The sequence below is a fragment of the Peromyscus eremicus genome, chromosome 3 (assembly GCF_949786415.1).
Source record: "Peromyscus eremicus chromosome 3, PerEre_H2_v1, whole genome shotgun sequence".
NCBI lineage: Eukaryota > Metazoa > Chordata > Mammalia > Rodentia > Cricetidae > Peromyscus > Peromyscus eremicus.
The window spans coordinates 141,442,326-141,448,325 of NC_081418.1; the positions used below are offsets into that span (position 1 = coordinate 141,442,326).

The window sequence follows — 6,000 nt, forward strand, 5'->3', positions numbered from 1 at the left end:
CAAGGGAAATACTACTCCACTGTTGGTGGGAGTGCAAACTTGTACAGCCACTTTGGAAATCAGTATGGTGATTTCTCAGAAAATTGGGAATCAATCTTCCCCAAAACCCAGCTATACCACTCTTGGGCATATACCCAAGGAATGCTCAATCATACCACTAGGACACATGCTCAACTATGTTCATATCAGCATTATTTGTAATAGCCAGAACGTGGAAACAACCTAGATGCTGCTCAAGCGAAGAATGGATTAAAAAAATGTGGTACATATACACAATGGAGTACTACTCAGCAGAGAAAAACAATGACATCATGAAATTGTCAGGCAAATGGATGGAAGATGGAACTAGAAAATATTGTCCTGAGTGAGGTAACAGACTCAGAAGGACAAACATGTGTGTACTCACTCATAAGATACCAGATGTAAAGCAAAGGATAACTAGACTACAACCAATTACTCCAGAAAAGCTAGCTAACAATGAAGACCCAAAGAGGCATGCATGGATCACACTGGGAAGGGGAAATAGAAGAGATCTCCATGAGTAAATTGGGGATGAGGAGTGGGCAATAGAGGGTAGGGGATGGGGTATGAGAACACTGAAAGAGATACCATGACAGAGGGAGACATCATGGGGATTAGGAGAAACTGGGTGCTAGGGAAGTTCCCAGGAATCCACAAGGATGACCCCAATTTAGACTTCTGGCAACAGTGGAGAGGATACTTGAGCTGGCCTACCCCAGTAATCAGATTGGTGAATACCCTAACTGTCATCATAGAGCCTTCCTCTAGTAACTGATGAAAACAGATTCAGAGATCCACAACCAAACACCAGGCCAAACTCCAGGAGTCCAGTTGAAAAAAGAGAAGAAGGATTCTATGAGCAAGAGGCACCAAGATCATGATGGGGTGTCACAGACTGGCCCATTGGGGGTACCACGACCATAGGGGAACCAGGGCTTGGGTAGCCAAGAAGGCAAGGATTTGGCGAATAACAGACAGACAACACACTCAGAAGTGGTTTGAATCTGTTGTAATTTTATTTTTGTAAATCAGTAGCTTATATTTAGAAAAGAAAACTATTAAGTTATACAAGAAACAACAAGAGCTTGGCAATAATTTAATTGCATCATCTTTTAAAAACAGCAAGCATACAATCATTAATCGGCGCTAGACATATCCCTTTACCCACAAGAACTTTATGACCCAAAGAGCAGTCTGTGTTTTTTAAACTTAGTACAGTCCCTAGACTTGTGTAGGCTTCTTTGTGGTTGTAGTTGTGTCCTTTATCTTTATCTCAGCCGCTCTCTAGTTTATTATGCACTTCTACTTTTCTGGTTCTCATGACCCACTTAGCCAATTTGGATGTTATAGATCCTCCCTAAGTCTTCTTTTAGTTTTTTTTTTATCACATATCTTTTAATATAAAACTGTTTTACCTGTTGGAATATGGACTCTTATACTTTTACACCTGTAAGGGGAAGGGGTTCTGTTGTAGTCCTTAAGTTTCCCATGTTGAACTTCCTCAACAGAGGGGCCCACCATCTGCCTTCTATGAGATAACGTTTTTTTTGTTTGTTTTTGTTTTTTAACCATAAATCACTTCAGTTGGGATTCCTAAAGAATTCCTAGTGGGTGAGTGTTCATTCCCTAGAAGTTTCTGAACCTTTATATTTTTTTTATCTAGCAGCTTGGGGTCTTAAAAAATAGCTCATTTTGTTATATTTAATTAAGATCCATGTCCAGCTTCCCCTTTCCTCCATAGTTCACAACCCAAGCATTCATTAATTTTTGCTGTGCTTCATAGATTAATTAGAACATTATCAGAAAAGCAGTTATACAGAACCCATAGCCCAGGGAGCTCATGATCTGTGAAGTACATCTTCTTTGAGAAGGAAGCATAATGCGGGCACTCTGTCAGGGACCTCCAGGGAGCTTAGTCCCGTGGGACATGTATCTCCCGTCTGCTATTATAGTCATAATTGTTTATGTCACATGGACGACACTGGAGTTGGTGTGGCAATGGGGAAACCTACAGAGACAACTAAACCAAGCTAGTGGGAACTCATGAAATTTATACCAAGACCTGTGAAGCCTCCACAGGATTAGACTAGGCCCTCTGCTTAAGCAAGACAGTTATGTAGCTTCATCTGCTTAAGGGGCCCCTCTCAGTAAGACCAGGATCCATCTCTAGTGCATGAACAGGCTTTTTGGAGCCACTATCTATGATGGGACACCTCCCACAGCCTTGAGGCAGGGAGAAGGGCTTGGATCTGTGTCTACTGAATGTACCAGGCTCTGCTGACTCATGGCAGGCCTTACCTTCTTATAGTAATGAATGAGGAGTTCGGGGAGGGGAGGCTGGAGAGGTGGAAGGAGGGAAGAGGGGGGAATCTGTGATTGGTATGCAAAGTGAAAAAAAAAGAATTTTTTTCTTAATTAAAAAAACAATAGACTCTTACTTTAAGTTCTGGGAGGCAATGAAAATAGCCTACATTTTGGGAGTCTCTTGCACTACCCTGACCAACCATTTGAGGAGACATTTCTCATATCTGACACTAGAGTTTTTGTTAGGTGTATTATGTCCCTTGGGTTAGTATTATCACCCCATGGGATACAACTCCACTACATTTATATCTGTGAGAACTTATAATGTTTCTTTATGGATTTTCAAACATCCTTAGTGTTATTTATCTCTCTCTCATTCCTCTTCCGTCCCATCAAAAAAAGTCCCTCTATTGTTTTTCTTCTTTTTAACTCTACAACACCTGTGTCCTATCCCCCTCTAGAGTTCCTTCACTGCCCCTCCCCCATGTTCCTTTTCTATTTTCCTGGCCTCTGTGGTTACTTCAGGTTATATTATGAAACTTACAAGTAAATGAGTGGAGCTAGAAATATACTGTGTGAGGTAACCTAGACTCTGAAAGACAAATGTCTTATGTTCTCTCTTACTTGTGGATCTTGGCTCTAGACTAGGTCCTAACTATAGACATCTGTATTTAAGTGGTGTATACTGATATCCCTGTCTATGTAGGTTTATAACAAAGGTTACACAATGCTCTTTCCAGACTGTTTCATTGTTTCATTCACAAATACAGCAAAATATTTGCAATATATGAATTAATGTATGTGAGAATTTCTTGTCTCCTGATTTTCCTTTAAAATATGTGAAATGATTCCTTGTATAGTCAGGGCCCCTATGCTTCTATATTTTTGAACCTGTACCTGAGCCATAACATCACTGAAAGAGAAGCCCATGTCAACCTACTGCTTACCAAAATCAAGACAAATGGGAGAACAGGAAGAACAGCATTTCCCAGAGCCCAGACAGACAAAAGGATCAGGTATCAATCCTGTGACCAGAACAAACTTTCACAAGAAAATAGTGTATAACAGAACAGAACAATGACAGTTTGCAGGGCTATGATGTGGGTTGTGGTGCTGGAGTCTCTGAATCCTTTGATGTTGTGCTGCTGCGTGCCCTTCAGATGTCTCCACAGGGAGAAGATGAGCAGGAAAAAAGTTGCCTAGGATGTGATGATATATTGTGCACTCCAATAAAATTTATCTAGGGATCAGAGGTCAGAGCCAGCCACTAGATTAGACATAGAGGCCAGACAGTGATTGTACACACCCTTAATCCTATCCCTCGGGAGACAGAGATCCGTCTGGATCTCTATGAGTTCAAGGTCACGCTGGGAACAGAGCCAGGCATGGTGGCACATACCTTTAATCTCAACACTTGAGATCTCATGCCTTTGCTTGGAAAGCACACATGCCTTTAATCCCAGGAAGTAAGATGGCAGGGCAGGAAAAGGTATATAAGGAGTGAGGAAATAGGAACTCACTCTCTTTTGGCAGAGGATTTTGTAGGGGTAAGAACTTTGGCTTGTCCTGTTTCTCTGATCTTTAGACTTTCATCTCAATATCTGGCTCCAGGGTTCTTTTTATTAATAAGATCTTTTAGCAATTTGTGTTACACAGGGATATACAAAAGGGTATGAATGAGAACGTAGGATTGGTAAATGAAAGAAGTTTGCAAAGTTGTGAATATTAACAGAATCTGAAAGTGTAAGATACATTTCTTTGAACACCATCAACACACATATTATAGTATATTTTTATAACTATAGTATTTAATAACAAGAGGAATAGAGACAATAACAAAGTCACTGAGACCACATTTTAAACTCTAAACTTTAGGTAAAGAAAAATAATGTTAGAAAAGTTGACTATCTTGAGGAAATAAAAGATGCTTAAATTTGTAATAAGATAAAGGTTACAAAGACCAATCATTGTCCAAGAGATAAAATATACTCTTAACATTTTTCCAGTCATCACAGATATCCACCAATCTAGGAATACCAACCAAATCACACTGATTCTGGAAATTTTCAGAGCAGTGAGGATTTGATCCACTTGAAGAAATATTTCTACTTTTAACCCAGGCTTCACAGTTTGTCAGAGCAATCAATCCATTTCCTAAGGTTCTCATTATGAATTCCACACTGAAAATAATAGCAAATGTTCTCTGTAGGACAGCAACCATTGTCTGTAAAACAATGCCCAAATTTCTGATGTCACTCCTGAGGATTTGTTAATATATTCATCCAATGTTTGTTCAGAAGATGTATTGTACTCCTTTTAAAAATTCGCAGATGTAATATCACACAAACAAGCATCAAGCTTTCTTAATGACTCATTCCATCTTTCCCCATGAAAATCTTGGACTTAAAGATCACACAGAAACTTTATCCAAACACTGGCTAGCTTGCAGGATTCTGGAATCTTCTCTAGTTGATGCTGAAGGAAACACTGTGTTTTTGTATGCCAACATACAAATAACAATATTTAGTTGCTTTTTTGTTTGCTTTTCAATATATTTTATTATCTGGATAATTGAGTATTAGGAAATTTAATGTTCTATTTAATATAAAAAGCAATAAAGACCTGTACTAGTGTGTGGAAATTCTTAAGCACAAGGGCTCATTAGACTCTTCAAAAATGGATCAGCACAATGAGATAGATAGATAGATAGATAGATAGATAGATAGATAGATAGATAGACAGATTGATATAGATATAGATATAATTCAAATATTAATGTATAAACTGATAACTAATAATCTCGCTGAAATAAAGACTTTTTAAGTGCTTAATACTGAGAATAACACTTACTGATCACTTTATTTCATGCAAAAGTGTGTATACTCACGCAAACACATACATGCACATTAATTGGTGTCAAATTTCTCTTTCTCTAGTGTAAAAACTCAGCTTGCTATTTTACTCAGCACTATATATTTATCTTAGTATTAGTGCCTTAGTATTAAACATTGTTTAGACAGTACCCTCAGGTACACATTATGGAGTATTAAATATAAATATTCAGTAACCTTGAGTCATATGTTCTATCCAAGTGAAAATGGGTGGAAGGTACTTTGTCTTCCCTTGAAGTAGTCAATGAGGTAAATCTGTGTCAGCCCCTCTCTCTTTCCCAGTAAGACAAATTATTTTATTGTCATGAATGACCTGCAGATTTTATCCATCACCCCTCACCCCCAACATCTGTTTTGTAATCATCATTACAGAAACCAAGCAAGGCAAGGATGATTTGCTGCCTCGGTGAAATGGGCAGAGAGCAGGATCACAGGATTTCTTTCTCCTCAATAGGGAAAGAGTAAACAAAGACAAAATTTAAAAAAAAAAAAACACTCAACATTGCCTCCAGAGACAGAAAAAAAACTGTATTGTAAATATCAAAAGTGGTTGAGAAGTACATAGAATAACCCTGGTGGCATAGCATGAGAGGCTCACTATCCTTTGTCTCCTGAAACAATATTGAGCAAAGTAAAGGAATCCAATCTACTTTTTAAATATCCACAAATATTAACACTTAGGTATAATAGAAGAATGTGGGACATATTTCAGTGAATTATATTTATGGAGAATTAAATATAAATATTCAGTAACCTTAATATATATATTATTGCATATAATAAA

At 38.0% G+C, this 6,000-nt stretch overlaps 1 pseudogene; it reads right to left on the reverse strand.

Annotated features, from left to right (window-relative positions):
- Positions 1-3,194: 3,194 nt before the first annotated feature.
- On the reverse strand, positions 3,195-4,546 carry LOC131906548 (taste receptor type 2 member 113-like; annotated as a pseudogene).
- Positions 4,547-6,000: the final 1,454 nt, after the last annotated feature.